Raw genomic sequence first — 19,141 nt, 5'->3', positions numbered from 1 at the left:
AATAATAGCCACTACCTCGACTTTTAAAATGAGCCTTACCATCTTCTGTTATGACTCTTATACTTAATACAAACCCATCTACTACACTAAAGTTAGACATTAAAAGTCATGGATGTCATGGATGTGGTATTTTCATCGTATGCGTCTCTAAACAGTACTTCAATAAATAAACCGCTGTTGATAAGTCGTTCATTTTGAGTGAGAGGCGGGATGATTTTGACCGTTTTAGTCATTGATCGTGCTTAAGGTCTGATCCGGAAAACGCGCTACAACTGTAACTGCGCTGTCACGTCTAAATAACCCGCTCTTCTTTAAGAAAACCGCGAGGCGAGCAGTTTCTGACATCTATTAATTCACTTAATTTTTTTTCACCACCACAAATGTTTTGTTTAGCATACATGTTAGTTTTAGTCAGTTACATAGGCGTCACGCATGAAGTTTATAGTTATTTTAAATAATTATGATAGAGTTACAGGTTTAGGTTAGTGGGGTGCCTGTAAGCGGTGACAACTTCGAGCATCGGAGACGACGGTGCTACTCAAACAGATAAATCTTTTTATCTTTTAACAAAAACTATCGTATTACGCGTTACTAAGACAAAATCTGTAACAGCGTTCATTAATACGTTGAAATGAAAATAAACACACAAAACTTTATAATGACCGTATAGCCTAACACCGCATTGACAAATGTTTGTTCTAACGCTTTCGCCCCAAAATTGCTAAATTTCTTAACGGACGCTAGAGCGAACTGTAAACCGCACACTTTCTCATCGCATTACGCTAAGAAACTGCACATGGTTAAAGCTATTACACCATAAACTGTCTAAAGTTGTTAATGTACAAGTACAGTAAACTATTTCTACAAAAAATATCATTGCACTACTGTTTTTGCATATAATACATCGTTCAACAATACTTTTGCACACTCATTCGACTGTATTTATTACCGCCGTTCTCGCGTTCCTGCTGTTCATAATGTATATATAATCCTTCATTGCTCCGTTCATAATGTACATACGATCCCTACGTTGCATTCATATTTATATTCTGTATATACTCTGATCAATATCGTATATAGCAACTACGCTGTATATTCTGTATAGCTTTACTTACTCTGCACTTTTATGTATATAAAACACTATATTCTTGCACTTCTGGTTAGATGCTAAATGCATTTCATTAGCTCTGTACTTGTACTCTGCATAATGACAATAAAGTTGAATCTAATCTAAACAAGTACAATCGTACGCTTCCAGGACTTTGCTCATTCTTTCTGTTTAAATTTGTTTAAACTGACTCTTGCATTCTTATTTTCACCAACTAAGCGTTATTCCTAGGCCTCGCGGATTGTTTTCTAGTTTTGGCCCTCAACCTCTTTGTTCATACGCAGTGATATCTCTGTGAATCTGTTCGATTTCATAAAATATCTTTTACGTCATATCATTATACTATCCTAGTTTATATCAGATACAAGTTTGTTTCTTCATATTTCTCTTACATCTACCCCCGTTAGAGTATCCACGACAGTATACTCATTGTAATGTGCTAAATCATTAAAATCCAAAAAATGAACTCTGAGAAAGAATATCCGGTGAAAGGATTCAAACTTTTATTTCAACAAAACAGCATTGAATTTACAATGAAGTAATGAAGAAAGTGATTAAATTGTTATTACAAACAATAGGGATGACATGACATCACAAGTTATCTAGCCAGAAAAGAAAATCTCGGCAGGCCCTCAAGTTTTGTTCTATTATGAAATTGACGACGGTTTCAATAATATCATGTATGGCGAAACCATAATGTTTAGCGACTAACATCACACACAAATCCGTTATGCACGTACACAGACTGAGAGTCTCGTTAATGTACATCTCGCCGCTACATTCGGCCGTCACATACAGAATTTTTCTGGTCGTTACACAAATCGGCGTCTTGCTGGTCGTATACAAGCTCGTCAAATCGGGCCACGGATTAATTTTCAGTCTTCTTACAACGTCCATTTCTTTCTTGAGATTTGTTACTCGCTTGGAATCCGTCGTACAATCAAGATTCGGATCAGACGCATCGTCTATGATTTTACGCATCAGATCAATCATTTGCTCTCTGTAACATTGTTTAAACATAGAGTCTATGTTGGCTTTTACAGGACACATCTTTCCTTCGGCACAGCCGCACTCCACTCGATCATCCGCAGCAGCGCTGGTAGTGGCGGACATCCTTTTCAGAATTTGTTCCAAGACGTAAACCGAGCGTTTTTAAAATCCACTACGATCCAGTGTTTTTTTTTTAAAAATGGTTCAGATCCGTCGAAGTCTTATTATTTGAAAAATTAGAGAGTGCGTCAGTTTCAGACAAAGCCGATTCTGTCAGTCCACGTAGATAATATTTTGATTGAAAAGATGTTGCACTGGCTACGTCGACCGCGCTGTAAAACCCTTGTTCGCAGATCATAAGAAAACCTGCGATAACTGCAGAGTTTATGAGGTCAGCCGCTCACAGGGGATAAAGACTAGCCGTAGTCACGAGGAAGTAGCGGTGGATCTTCTGTACATTCTACCAAAAAATGGGTTGTGGGTGTTGCGCTCAAAAAGCGTAGGAGGGTGAAGGGCCAAAACTAGAAAACAATCCGCGAGGCCTAGGAATAACGCTTAGTTGGTGAAAATAAGAATGCAAAAGTCAGTTTAAACAAATTTAAACAGAAAGAATGAGCAAAGTCCTGGAAGCGTACGATTGTACTTGTTTAGATTAGATTCAACTTTATTGTCATTATGCAGAGTACAAGTACAGAGCTAATGAAATGCATTTAGCATCTAACCAGAAGTGCAAGAATATAGTGTTTTATATACATAAAAGTGCAGAGTAAGTAAAGCTATACAGAATATACAGCGTAGTTGCTATATACGATATTGATCAGAGTATATACAGAATATAAATATGAATGCAACGTAGGGATCGTATGTACATTATGAACGGAGCAATGAAGGATTATATATACATTATGAACAGCAGGAACGCGAGAACGGTGGTAATAAATACAGTCGAATGAGTGTGCAAAAGTATTGTTGAACGATGTATTATATGCAAAAACAGTAGTGCAATGATATTTTTTGTAGAAATAGTTTACTGTACTTGTACATTAACAACTTTAGACAGTTTATGGTGTAATAGCTTTAACCATGTGCAGTTTCTTAGCGTAATGCGATGAGAAAGTGTGCGGTTTACAGTTCGCTCTAGCGTCCGTTAAGAAATTTAGCAATTTTTGGGCGAAAGCGTTAGAACAAACATTTGTCAATGCGGTGTTAGGCTATACGGTCATTATAAAGTTTTGTGTGTTTATTTTCATTTCAACGTATTAATGAACGCTGTTACAGATTTTGTCTTAGTAACGCGTAATACGATAGTTTTTGTTAAAAGATAAAAAGATTTATCTGTTTGAGTAGCACCGTCGTCTCCGATGCTCGAAGTTGTCACCGCTTACAGGCACCCCACTAACCTAAACCTGTAACTCTATCATAATTATTTAAAATAACTATAAACTTCATGCGTGACGCCTATGTAACTGACTAAAACTAACATGTATGCTAAACAAAACATTTGTGGTGGTGAAAAAAAATTAAGTGAATTAATAGATGTCAGAAACTGCTCGCCTCGCGGTTTTCTTAAAGAAGAGCGGGTTATTTAGACGTGACAGCGCAGTTACAGTTGTAGCGCGTTTTCCGGATCAGACCTTAAGCACGATCAATGACTAAAACGGTCAAAATCATCCCGCCTCTCACTCAAAATGAACGACTTATCAACAGCGGTTTATTTATTGAAGTACTGTTTAGAGACGCATACGATGAAAATACCACATCCATGACATCCATGACTTTTAATGTCTAACTTTAGTGTAGTAGATGGGTTTGTATTAAGTATAAGAGTCATAACAGAAGATGGTAAGGCTCATTTTAAAAGTCGAGGTAGTGGCTATTATTTGTCTTTGTGACACAGGTAGACCAGAAGAAGCTCTAAAGTGTATCACAATCTCAGTTTAAACACTCTCTTGACAATCATTTAATCATCTTGTACTCTATTTTGTTCATGTTTTTGTCTGTTTGACCAAACTCTGAGAACAGTCTTTATCTAAAAAACAATGAAAAAGATACACGGCTGGTGGACCGGATCAACATTAAAAGTTTCACAATAGTTTAGAAGAGTGGATTTCACTACTAGGTAATTGTTATTCCGATACACATTTCCTGTATAAAAGACTATATCTATAACCTTTTCAGGTGAATGTAGTGCGATCTTATGGATCTTAAACATAATCACGTTACAACAAGGCGACATAGTCCCTCTAGCAAATCCGTCAACAGTGGACAAAGCAGAAAAATCTCAGCGCACGGTAGATGATGATGCTTACGACCAAAGGGGAGTACGCATAGGCCTACTCTTTAATGTCAAGCGGCAAATGCTGAAACAATCTGAATACGGTCATCGGCTATATGAACAAGAGCTCTAGATGTAGGGGGGCGATATTGTCATGCTGTAAAATTCCTATGAACAGGCAGTGTATGTTTGACCGCAGTCAGAGAAAACTCTTCATCAGAAAACTGCAAAACAACGTGTCAACAGATCGGTCGACTATCTCTGGTAAAAAAATTAATAAATAAAATGATAGATGTTTACGAGTCACACGTTGGCATTTTTTGTCTTATGTGATCAGTACTGCTAAAATCACTGAATTATGAAATGCAAAAGTGTGTACGGCATTTTTTCTATAACCGTTACAAAAGTGAGAACGTCGTAGTTCTCAAATGTGTTTGTATTACAACGGTAGCCCATCTAACAAATCTGGAAAAGTGGAGAAGCAAAGATGTTTAGCACATACACACGTACACCGGAGATGTTGCTTTATTTGAATCGAAGAAGATGGCCGTAGGAACTGATAACATTGTTTAATGTCGTCGTGTCGTGTTTTGTCAAAATAATAAAAAATGTTCGGGGGGAAATGTTTAATAATTTTTCTTAAATAAATTGAATACACTCACCCCGCTCTCTTTCCCACGCGAGAGTTAGCATGGACTTACAGGAGTCTTAAAAATAAAAATGTGAATTGTGTCATCGACTATCCGAACACGATGACTAAATCTAACGGAGTAATAAAAATATCATTTACAAATCAACATTTAACAAAAAAAATAAAAAATACTTTAACAATTGTATTCTGAATTCTATATGTGTTGTAAACGTTAGTTTTCTCACTATACTCTCTTTCTTAGTGATTTGGTCGCTCGAATACACGAAAGGTTATGGATAAAATGTATATCACAAGAGTGTGGAAACTGTAACACACTCGAACTTAAACGAGTGTACCGTTTGATTTGTTTAGGTTGTAATAGTTTTAAGGGTAAAACAGCTAGACTTCATTTTTGCGTCGATGCTTCATGCGATCACACTTTTGGACAGACACAAAGTTGAGCTAAAATAAATATCTCAAAGAGAAAAACTGTAACTTAATTTCTTAATTTTCATTTATTCCTATTACGATGACGCCGCACAAAGATCGCATAAAAACATACGGTCCAACAAACAAATTGCGAACGTCCGTCCAAAATCTTGATACGGCTAAATCTCGAAGTGTAAGGAAAATGTCATTTACAAAACATTGGGATTCTTAGATGTGAAACACCCTTGACACGATCTGCTGGCCTGCGCAAAAAATAGTCATAAATGTTTTAGCACAGCTATTTACACAAATAGTATGAGAACTGTATATTGTTTCACTCGCATAGAAAATTAATTGCCGCTTTATCCGGGTCAAAGGGAAATGATGATAATAGTTGAAACATCCTTAGCTCGTACATTTCTTTCCTTTGGAAAAATCACAGCTGCTGGTGATTACTGTTTTTTTAGTAAACCATTTAACATTACACGATGCCTACAAAATAGTCAAAGCGTATGTTTTCTGTTCTAGGTAAGAACATTTACACCGAGTGTTATAGGCCGGGTAAATAATTTGAAAATAGTATTTCTGTCGAATGAGAAAAGTTCAGTCGTACATTTAAAAAAAATTCTGATGTAGAAATTATGTTTCTGCCAAACATATCCAAAGAGAAAGGGTTTTCCTCTCTGGAGAGAAAAGCACTCGGGTGCATAAATTATATGAAGAGACGATGCCGGTCATCGTTTATTTAAAAAAAATAAGACGATAGACGGTGTGCCTTGCTTTAGTGACACACAATGTGTTTAAACACGTTTCAAATTGTGGGTGTAATTATTTTAGTGACTTTAAGCAAGATGCATATTTGTTATTTTACAGTACGCATACAATCTACAGGATAGAAGGATGGGGATACAGTAAAATACAACTATAAACTTTAAGAAAAGTGAACTTTCATTACACTATTGTAAAGGGATCTTACAGTATGCTAAATGAAAAGCACTACGTAATAAGGCTGAAGGGCAAACAACTGATGGAAAACACACGTTGGGGGGATACTGTCGGTTAAATATATTGTTTTAAATAAGGAATATAATATGGATAGTACTTTTAATACAAAAACATATAAAATAGAACTACAGCCTGTTAGATGTACAGGCGGTCATTTTAATATTTTTGCTTTTAAATGGAGGTATTTTGGGACGGCTAAGCAGAGGGCCTGCAAATGTCTTTCCTGCTCTGTGTCTGAAAGTACCGTGGATATGTGAAAGGTTTACGACCGTAGCAACGCACATAAATTACATCTCTAGGACGCGTGGGTCTTTCCTGAACCATCTTTAATGGTTGAATACCATCGAGGGTCTTTGTTCTAAAAGATAAAACAACTTCATCTAAACTTCACAGTCTATACTGTGACAAACAAACGAGCTCCTCAGTATAGATTTAAAGCTAAATCAATATTTTTTAAGTTTTATTTTTAAAACATACAGAAAGACTTTGGCATCATGTTTCATATTGTGTGTGTGTGTGTGTGAGAGAGAGAGGGAGAGAGAGAGAGAGAGAGAGAGAGAGAGAGAGAGAGAGAGAGAGAGAGAGTGTATGTGTGAGAGAGAGGGTGTGTGTGTGTGTGTGTGTGTGTGGGTGGGTGTGAGGGAGAGAGAGAGAGAGATGGTATGAAAACTTTGAAGATGGTGCTAAAAATAAGAACTTTAAAGAATCTAAAGTGATTAATGCATGATGCATCTAATATAATATAATCATATATATGATATGATATAATATGATATAAATAATTTTTTATTATATAATATTATATAAAAATATAAAATATTTTAGGTAATACATATCATCATTTTGTTGAATTAAGAAACATTTAAACAGATGCAATAAATTACATCAGATGTACTGGGGGTACTGATTATTAAAAAACATTACATTAATGTTAGCTTTGAAATAATGTACACCATTGACTTAGATCATGCGGTCTGGAACTCCACCCTCGCCTGCGCAGTGTGTGTGTGTGTGAAGCAGCCCCTCAGGTCTCACATACATTTCACTACGAGGACCTGTGAGATTCTGTTTATGATTTAATCATTTTTATTTTATTTTTTAATTCGTATTATTTTATTTTGGGGATATTTCATTCATGTTTGGACATCTCTCACCGGTCTAAAAATGTAAGGGATAAATTTTTATATGTATCATCAGAAATGTTTATTGTATATATACTATGCTATCACATTTAAAATAAGTTATCTTTTTTAAAAAAGAAGAGTATGGTGTGTTTTATAAGTTTGATTAACTTAAATGTTGAATACTTTTTTTGTTTAATGAATTGCTTTAGGATGATGATGTCATTATATAATTATTTATTTTCATATTCTTTAACCCCTGGAGTCTGAGTGGGTTTTGGGGGGACTGGAGATATTTTGGCATCCCTCAGACGTTGGCGTTTTTCATTATCCTAAAACGTATTAATGGCTAAAAGTATGAATATCCGTAATATGTGATCAGCATGATTGTACATGTCTGTAATTTTATGATTAGTTTTTGTTTAAAATATGTTTAAAACTTGTTTGTATATGTTGTATAAGTATTGGTTGAATACATGATTAAAAAAATGAATGATAAATGATCTGCTTTGGTTTAGTAGCATGTCTGTTACTGCGATGTGTTTTATAAGTTTGATAAACACATTTAAAATGTATGTTCCGGTTTAGTAACATGTCGTCATATATAATTTTATATTGTTTAAAATAGAGATAAGTCTCTTTTTTAACTTGATATGTCCACTTGTTTATATGGTTTATCAGAATACAAATTTGTATAGCGCCGTGGATATTATAGTGATATAACAAGGTACGTGTGGCTTATGATGAAATTTATAGGCTAGTCATAATTCAGATCGCTTAAAAGTGTACGTGCATGCAGCATTTTATTGTATGGTGGTAATGTAGCTGTACGGTTAAAATAAATAATTAAACAGCTTTTTGAAAAAGATATGATATAAAGATGGATATAAAAGGTTTTAAATATAATATAGAAAATGTCTTGCAACAAATAATGTGAAATGAATTTAACTGAATTGTGTCAATGACACGTCCGGGTTCCTCAATAGACCATATTCTTCATTCTGTTCAATTATATATTTTTTCCCCGATCCTGGTAAAATGTATATTTTTAGTGATGAACAAAACTAATGTAAATGTTTTGTTTTATATTGTTTGCGAATGTATAATGTGTTTATATTCATTAAAAGAAGAAAATAAGACTTGGAGACGAATGTGTGTACACAGGCATCAGAGGGAGAGAGAGAGAGAGAGAGAGGGGTACAAGAGATGCTAGCCACTCGCCCACCGTAATTCATAGATGCACCGGTCAGAAAACTGTCAAAAACATGGTACTCCCGCGTGAGATACGTTAGTTTTAATAAAAAAATGGCTTTGAAGATATTATGATTTTGTAGTAAATTCCGACGAGTGTGCACTGTGGCGTGCAAGCACTGGGACCTTCAGCTCTCTAAAAGAAAATGGATCTTGTTTTATCTGAAACAGTCGGTTTCAGTATATTTTTTATACAGTTTCATTTATAACCTTTTTTAAAAGAACAGAATGTTTTTCAACCTTAGTTAAATCGCTTTAGATTATATAATGTTTTATATATGAAAGTGAAATAACTAAAATGTGTTTTAGATTATATAAATTATATAATGTTTTATATATGAATGTGAAATAATTAAAATGTGTTTTAGATTATATAAATTATATAATGTTTTATATATATAAATGTGAAATTATTAAAATGTGTTTTAGATTATATAAATTATATAATGTTTTATATATGAATGTGAAATAATTAAAATGTGTTTTAGATTATATAAATTATATAATGTTTATATATATATATATATATATATATATATATATATATAAATGTGAAATAATTAAAATGTGTTTTAGATTATATAAATTATATAATGTTTTATATATATAAATGTGAAATAATTAAAAATGTGTTTTAGATTATATAAATGTGAAATAATTAAAATGTGTTTTCAACCTTTAATTATTTTTTAGATAATATAAATTATATCATGTTTTATAAATATATATATATATATATATATATATATATATATATATATATATATATATATAAAATGTAGAACACACCGACCCCATTTATACACCGCTCATAAATGTAATGGGAGGGGGGAGAAGCCTTATAACCACACACACACACACACACACACACACACACACACACACACACACACACACACACACACACACATAACCGTATAACTGTGATAAACTTCAAACAAGCTAACTGACACAGAGTTCAAACAACTGGCACACACTTCAAACAAACTAACGGTCAATAGGGTAAAACTTTCTGTCAAAACCACATGATCGATGCGTGAGGAGTCTTTCATGTACCATTATAATTTAAAACTAACTAGGTCAATAGGGTAAAACTTTCTGTCAAAAGCACATGATCGATGCGTGGGGAGTCTTTCATCTTCCGATTAAACTAGCCGTCAAAACCATGATTTAGAACTAATTAGGTCAATAGGGTAAAACTTTCTGTCAAAAGCGCATGATCGATGCGTGGAAAGGTCATAGGTTAACCCTTGAAGTCGGAAAGTTCCGCCCATCCATCATAAGGTTACCGGAAGTTCAACCTGTCAAAAGGTCAAAGGTCAAAGTCATAAATCATCATGACAGAACGTGTAGTATAAGAACTACTAATGGGCCATCCAGACTTTCACCAGTGACAGATGCAAAAGCAAACATTTGTTATTGGATGGGGGTTTATCAGAGCAAGGGGAATGGGTGACTGGCATGTGTGAGGGTACACTGACTTGGAGGCATTACATGTCATTGGTATTGTACAGAGACATATACTGCCATCAAGATGACATCTTTCAAGAGAAGTCCATGGTTATTAGACAAAGACAACGTCAGCTCTCATTCTGTCCTTCTCTCATTCATGTGCTACAACAGCTTGGTTTCGAAGAGACAGAGTGAATGTTCTAGATCAGTCCAGATCTGTCTCCTATATAAAACATCATGAACCCTGACCCATCATGAAAAGGACATCCAGGCAATGATGACCACAGACTGATGAGCAGCTGAAGTCTTGGAAAAAAACTGTTAATATCTTCGATTCACAAACAATTAAACATTGTAATTTAAAAGAGTTGCTGGGACACAGTGTTAAACATGTCTTTGTCCCAGATTACCAATTATTTGGTCAGTGAAAACATTGAAAATCTTTTCTTTGCACTTTTACCAATCAAATAAACAATAGAATTACTATTTTATTATAAGATCTTGATTTTATTGCATTTTAAAAATCTTTTTCTGATTTGGGGTTGTATTTAATCATATCTTGATGTTTTTGTCTTATTGATGTCTTTTAAAAGTTAATGTAATGATAAATATAAAATTCAAAGATTTCTGTTTACTGTAATTATATAAAACTATACTGTAAGCGCATCATAGTTATGCAAATGAAGTAGATCATCGCGTTTGATTCAATTCATAAGGAATTAAAACTTCTGGAAGCACATTTGGGTTAAAATCAATCCCATGGCGCCATCTAGTGGACAACCTTAATATCACAGCTTTACCGTCCCAAATATCATAAACTAATAAACCTAAGCATGTTTGCTTAGAACGACTTTGTTCTCCACGCAATTTATTGTTAAAGATCGAATGTCTAATGAATATCTATTATAAATACAACTTTGTTTCTGTTAAAATTACACTCTTCTATGTCAAGATCACAAGGAAACAAGAAAGAAATGTAATTCAAGCAGAAATCATGCATTTCCTCTGAGCTTTTCCCTACTGTTTGTAGCATTCAAGCAAACTGAACATTAACGTGCTTGTACTTCACTTCAACACCAACTTAACAGATAAACATAATTTATCAAACATAAAATAGACTTTATGAAGTTATTATTATGCACTATTACCACGTTTTGGGAAATATCTAAATAACAACCTGTTACAAATGCATCTACTGTAATGCAAACTTTACATTTCGTGTAAAGCGACGTATACTGAGACGATGTATACATCAGGCGTCTTGTGAGGCGACGTATATTGAGACGGCGTATATATCAGGCGTCATCTAAGGCGACGTATATTGAGACGGCGTATATATCAGGCGTCATCTAAGGCAACGTAGCTAGTTCAGACGTACTTAGTACACATACTATTTTTGATAAATTTCTTACGTACGCCGTCGTCACGTCGCCGCCTATGATTGGTTCCAACAGTGACGTTGCCGTTACGTCGCCGCGGGTCTGTCGTCTGCCCTCCCATTCAATCCCATTCAAAAATGGACACGGACTGACGGCGACGGAAGGGTCGACTACTCCTTCTCCTTCTCCTGCTAAGCCTTAGATTTGTCACAAAATGCACGCCATACAGGCGTTACAATCGCAACTTCTTTGTGTTACTCCTTTCAAGCTGAATCTCACAAAATTGGTCAGCTCCCGACAGCATCAGGTGTTTTATTTATGGGGAGTAGAATTGTTTATTTCAATGAATGTAATAGATTATATATCATAATAGTTAGGCTATAATATTATAAATCAGGTTGGTTTGTATTGCTGACGTAATATGTAAATTATATGCGTAGACTTGCACTTAGACCATAGTGCGGCTCGCTGGAAAAAAAGGTTGAGAACCACTGATATAAAGGTTGCTGTCCCATTTTATACAGGAATTGTTCATTTAAAAAAATTGAATTATATTGTAAGTTCTAATTATATTGTTAATACAAGTTCATTTAGAACTTTTTTTTACTTTTATGTAAGTTTTAATTGCTTAAATTATTTTTATTAATTAATAATATGTTATCATGTTTATTCTTGTAAAAAAATACGCGTTTATTCTTTAGGAAAACAAGGGGAAAAATAAGGGACAATCCGAATATTTGTTTTGCTTTAGCTATTTATGTAAGCTACAATTATTCAAATAATAATAATAATAAAATAATGTCATTAAAAATACCATTGGCCTGAGTAATTTTGACCATTATAGAATTGTGACTTTAAAGATTAGTCATTTAGGTGGTGAAAATACTGTGAAATTAATAATGGCATGGATTTTAAAGCATAACAACTGAAGGTTTATGAAACATTAGCCAATAAAGCATTTTTTTAAACAACTGAACTTAAAGTTGTGAACTAAAATATTATTTCAACCATACAGCATGTGAATAAATAAAATTCATAATTTTCATAACATTTCATTATTCATAAAATGCATAACGTTTCTGGTGTTTGGATATGTACTTCAATATAATGAGCTCCAAGTTTAAGAATAGTCCTAGACTTCATTAGCTCAATGATATACGTCTTCCTTCCGTTAGACTTTTCCTGCCTTGCTAAATGTTGGGCTCATGATCAATAAGTTTGCCTCAATCTGATTCAGTGAAGTCAAACCGCAGACAGTGAAGCCTCGGAGACCCGCGCGCTGTGAGGCGGGAACAGAGGACTCCGCTTGGTCTTAAAGCCTCCTGCAAACATCCACGATCACAAATAACAATGATTTTCGTAAAATAATGATTAATTAATTGATGACTTGTTATTATCATTATGGTCTTGTGAAAATAATAATATGGGTTGCGAGAAAATTATGAAGTGTAGTGCAGGCATGTTTCAGTAACACACCGTTCCTCAGAGCCAAAACACAGACCGAATTCTGTTCAGCTGGAGGGGGTTGGGTTTTGGATAGTTATTCATGGCTTGTGGGGTCGGGATAAAGTTGTGAATTGCTCTGTCATATGGACAGTGTCTTATGAGGCTTTCACTTGTTGAACCGGTTTATATAGGACTGTTGTTTTGGTTATATTCACAGTGCTGGCTCTCTCCGACGAGAGAAATACAACATTCACACATTACACTATTCCTTTTCGTTTAAAAACATTTCAAGCTTTCTGTAGATATATTTTTAATGTACCTATGTGAGACACCACGATATTATGTTAATTAAAAAATTATCATTATCATGAAAAATTAAAGTGATGAGACGGCGCCTCCCTGTCATTAATACACATTAATAATTTTTGCACAAACACTTGAATATGAGCTTCTTATCGTGAGTAAAATTCATGCCAATAGCCAACATATTTAGCTTGATCAGAAGGTTGACTGCAAGAGTCGAGCGGGATGTTAAGAGTTAGTCTGTTTCTTTTACTGATTATTTTCGGGTTAAAGCATGATTTAAACAGATTCACACTCAATCGCTTTCGCAATAATGCGTTCAAACAAATGTAATCTTACAGTCAGTGTTGGGAAAGTTCACTTTCTACATGAACTAGTTCAAAGTTCAATTCACAAATTTTAAAATGAACTAGTTCAGTTCATAGTTCAAACCACAAAATGTTGAACTAAGTTCACACAGTTCCAAAAATGAACTAGTTCATAGATATTTCTTTCCATATGTTGCTGCGAGTTATTATTTTTCAAAATTATTGCAACAGCCCATATAGAATCACAGACAGCAATTATTTTATCAGTTTTAACAATGAAGCTATGCGTCAGATTTCATCTTCATATCTAATTTTGAATCCTTATCCAACCAGGGTTTACATTAGCATTGAGGGGACAGCACTTCCCCCTTGTTGCTTTAATGCTTTGTCTCCCATTCTCACCGACCTTGTCATAAACATCATAAAATTATTTTAAATGATCATACGCCTTCTTTCTACATGCTGCTGTCGCCTCAATGCCTTTTTTTTTTTTTTGATGACGCGTCACGCAAGCGGCGGACGGTGGTGCGACACTGGTGGCTGGTGGCTGGTGTTGCCAGATTGGGTGTTTTTCCGCTACATATTAAGACCCGTTTACGGTGTTTTAGCCGGTTTTTCGCCTGGAAGGCTCTATAGAAATCTGGCACCCTATGAAGTTAACCTGAGAGAGCGTGCCGTTCACAGACACCAGAATGAACGAGTTGACAGTAACGTTCATCAGGCATTAATTCAGCACGTTCAGTTCACGTTCGCCCAAAATATGAACGAGTTCATGAACTATCCTTCAATGAACGCGTTCAGGCACAACACTGCTTACAGTGCTACATTATCAGCATGCTATCTGATTTTGAAATCTTGAAGTTAATCGATCTGTTTAGATAAAATAACTGACAAAGATGTTATTTTCATCACAAACTAAATTTTCACAGCAGAAAGCAGCAATTAAAGATGTAGCTAATGCTTACAATGTTGTTAGTTTGGCATGTGATATAGGGAAAAAAGTTTACACATAGCTTAAGCCACTTTGAAACTATCCTGTTATTTTTTTTAAATTATTATTGTTATTTGATATGCTATGTTATGAACGTAACATTTCAAACATACTGAAATACTTTATTCACTGGGTGAAGGCGGAGCGTGTTTCTGGTATCAGTGCGCGTGGAGGGGAAGTTGTTGCTGCTCACAGACTCTGCTGCGAGTGAGAGAGATGTTTCACCTGACGAAACGAACATCCGCCAAAAATCAACCTGCAGCAATGCTCCTTCATCGACTCGCCAAGCTTTACTTTTGTAGGTCGCATGGCAGTAAATAATTCGATAATATGACCATGCAGTCAATACAGATATTTAATAAAAACGTTAAAAGAAGCAGGGCTGTAAAAAAAAAATAAACAATAAAAACGCATGCCAGGTCTACACCGGACAGGAGTGGAACGATCGAACCAAATACAGCAGAACACAGTGATGGAAACACTGGACAATATCCCCATTAGTGAACTGATGCTCAGTCTGTTTATGATGAAATGTTCTGACACTGCGTTTAGATGATTTGACACTATAGTGTGATGTCATCAAGTTTAGACCATAGACAGTAAAAGAAATGGACACAGCGACCCCATTGGAACTCAATTGAGACAAGTGAAGCCCATTTTTAGCGTTTTTTAGCACTTCCGTTTCTGACGCGCAGACTCAAACGAAGCTTGATGACGTCAGCAACCTGTCTGACAAATGTAAACCTTCTAGTAGCTGTGCGGGCAAACTGCCATCGTTAATCTTGCAGAGACGGCGAGCTTGAGCGGGGAGTTCTTTGTCGTGAGTGAGCAGGAGTAAGTATTATGATTAATTATTGTGTATAGTATTTTAAAATGTAACGCCAGTACGCCATATTAAGTTAATTGCCTGCGAGCTTCTCCTCCTGTCTGTACGGTAATGCGACAGAGACGAGTGGTTCTGACACAATCGTTAGCCTATTTTTAACAAAAACTGTTTGTACGGGGCCATAATGTAACATAGAAGGTAATGGAGCCCTTTATACATTGTCGTGTATCTTTAGAAATAAATAATGGACAAACGGAGTCTTTAAACGCCTCAGATGTAAAGTTATTCGCTGTCAAAGTGACGCCAAAATGAATGGGAGTCAATGGGAATGCTAACGCAAGTGAAGTTCTGCTAAAAGATGGCAGCCCCCACCCGACTTCAACTTCCGGTCGAGTTCCTTGCCCCCTGGTTTAGACACACTTTTCGCTGTGGGACACAGATGACAGACAACTCTGGCGTCCGGTGTAGACACAGACGGTGACTGCTCTATTTACAAATAAGTTCTATAAGAAAAATAAAAAATCTAAACCAGCGGCATAACGAGATGGAAATATAAACTAGAAAAAATATTAACAGGTCCTCCATCCATGACACTGACTCACTGCTGATCTGCCAGTTTTAATCTGAACAGCTCTTAAAGCTGAGTGGATGGTTAAATGCATGATGGGCTAGTATTAAATTAATCATCTTGTTGCAGTTATAAATTTGACTGCTAAATGAATGACAAAGAACTATATTAAAACTTGTTTTGTAAAATTTCTTTGTCATTTGAATATTGATTTAAAAATCGGTTTAAATCATAAATCATATTTAAAAAAAAAAAAAAAAAAAAAAAACTGGGATTTTTTTTTGTTTTTTTAGGCCATATGATAATACCCTACTTTAAAAGCAAGTAAAGAAGGTTCCCTTTAAAATTACTTTAGTTATCAATTACTAAAGCTTTTCTTTTTTTACATCGTGTGAGTGATGTTGATTTTAATGAGAGAACTTGCGTTTAATTGTGAGGACGTTTTATTAATTCTTTAGAGTTTCAAAGATTTAATCGTGCTGGTTTAATTTTATTCGTTTCTTGTTTTAGGCAAATTAGGCTTAAATAATGGGAACAAAATTATACATTGCTTCACATTTAAACATACAACAATTTCTTAATCAGTTTACAGACAAATGTCTTTTTCCCAGTAGGTTATGTCAAAATAAAGGGCAGGTAACGAATAACAAAAATGCATGTTGTTTTATTAAAGGAAAAAATATTTATATTTAAAATATAAATTAAAATATAGGCATAATATATAAAAATATTGACATTTTGCATATTAATCCATGTAGCCTACCCCCCTAAAATAGGCTACCACTTTTAATGCTCGGATGCAAAGTAAACCACAATTTATTTCGAATAATATAACACATAATTAATATAATTTAAATAATACTGCACACCTTTTAAATGTGTCCAAATCTAAAATATGGTTTAATACCATGTAGCTTACAAAATATAAGCACAGACCCTTTCTCTTTCTCGTTCTAAGAAATGCATATAACTTCATAAATACCAAACTTTCTTCTGTGAGTATTAAATATTAAATATATTAAATATTTAAACTATAGTGTTTTTCTTTAATTTTCCGTGAATGAAGCAGTCAAATGTAATACATCAGCGAGGCAAAACTGACGTCTATTTGCGAAAATGTGCTTTGATGCGCTTGTTTGATAACTTGTGGTTAAAGCGCCACTCAGCGGTCAAAGGCTGCACATGCACTTTACACCGCCGCGGTGGTGGTAGGAGTGGCGGTAAAAGCGGCGTTTTGGATGTCTAGTTAGTCGTGTTACTTGAGGAATCGTTTCAGCCCTAAACTTAAGCAGCTCAAAAGGGGCCTCTCACATAATCCGATAGATGCCCTCGGTTGATGTTCATCAGACATAAAAAAAAAAAAAAAAAAAAAATTATAATAAATAAATAAATATTCCTCCTTAAGTCATGTCGTGTACTTGAATAATAGAAGCCTCTCAGTTATCGTTTCTTCGGCCAAAGTAAGGGCCCTCCAGCCATCGTTACAATTTCCTTGCCTATTTCAGCATCGGACAGGGCTCTCCCTTCCGGTGCAACTGGGCAGTGGCTCCCTTCGGTCGCAGTGTGAGCCTTTCATCTGTCATTGAGTTGCGGTGCGCGCTCAGCGGCAGACGGGGTTATCCCTCCCGGTGCAGCAGAGCCACAGGCCCCCTTCGTTCCCTTCGGTCGTTGTGACAGCCCTCCATCCGATGCATTAAATTATGCCTCGTATACAGTCGCAAGGGGGACTCTCCCTTCCGGTGCAGCAGAGCCGCAGCTCCCTTCGGACGCAGCGAGAGTCCCTCCATCAGTCGCGTTTTCTTGCCTACTCCGCATCGGACGGGGCTCCCCTACCGGTGCAGCAGACCCACGGCTCCCTTCGGTCACCGGGTGAACCCCCCATCTTAGTTATGTTGCATGCTCAATGGCGAACAGGGATCTCCCTCCCAGGGGAACACAGCCGCTGGCTCCCTTCGGTCGCAGCAGGAGCCCTCCATCCAATGCATCAAACCGTGCCTTAAATCTTCTTGCCTATTCTGCATCTGATGGGGCTCTCCCTTCCGGTGCAGCAGACCCACGGCTCCTTTCGGTCGCAGGGTGAACCCCCCCCCTCTGAGTTATGTTGCATGCTCAAGGGCAGACAGGGTTCTCCTTCCCGGTGGAACAGAGCTGCTGGCTCCCTTCGGTCGCAGTGAGAGCCCTCCATCAGACGCATCAAGCCATGTCTCGCATCGCAAGGGGGACTCACCTTTCCGGAGCAGCAGAGTCCCTCCAACAGTCGTATTCCAGTTAGCATCAATCAGGGCTCTCCCCTCCGGGGCAGCACTCCCACTGCAGAGTTGCGAACCCCCTACGGAGGCTGGGAGAACCCTCCGAGGCGAAAAAAAAAACGTGCCTCACATAAACCTGCAATGGGGGACTCCCTCCCGATGGGGTACAGCCGCTGGCTCCCTTTAGTCGCAGTGAGAGCCCTCCATCAGATGCAACAAATCGCGCTAAAACTAAAGTTAGCTCTCTGGCTGCTGTCCTATGGCTTTAAGCTTATTTTGGGGAGTTATTTGCGTCCGGGCTATGCTCCGGGCCCAGACCCCTCCCCCAGGACAGCTCGCCAAAATATGCCTACTATTCGCCTTCAGATTAGATGTAAGGGTGAACTTGTGAATTTCCGAGAATCGCGATACTTTTGAAGTATCAGTGCACCGTGCAACACTACTCCACAGACAAGCCATACAGTGCCTTCTGCTGCTCAGGGCGTTCAGATGTCTAAAATCAGCTTGAAAAGTGTTGGAAAATTGTCCCCACTGTCATCAGTCTGTTTTAAAGAAAAAATCTGAAAAAACATATACTAAGAGCACATACAGATATTAAGCATGACATCACTGCACAGTCCCACCTTCAAAGTCAATGCATTGAACCAAAGAATGGAGTTTTTGCTGTTGCAAAGTATTCTAAAGGCCCTTGTATTCACATTCATGTTATCAAAAAAACATGGGGCAGTTCACATAACGTGACTTGTGAACTAGATGTCTGTAGTGCTATTGTGAATTTTAAAAGAAGAGTCATGAGATCTTGTCAGTGT

The sequence above is a fragment of the Carassius gibelio genome, chromosome A22 (genome assembly GCF_023724105.1).
Source record: "Carassius gibelio isolate Cgi1373 ecotype wild population from Czech Republic chromosome A22, carGib1.2-hapl.c, whole genome shotgun sequence".
Taxonomy (NCBI): Eukaryota; Metazoa; Chordata; class Actinopteri; order Cypriniformes; family Cyprinidae; genus Carassius; species Carassius gibelio.
The sequence above is the reverse complement of the archived record's forward strand: the minus strand, read 5'-3'. Positions refer to the sequence as shown.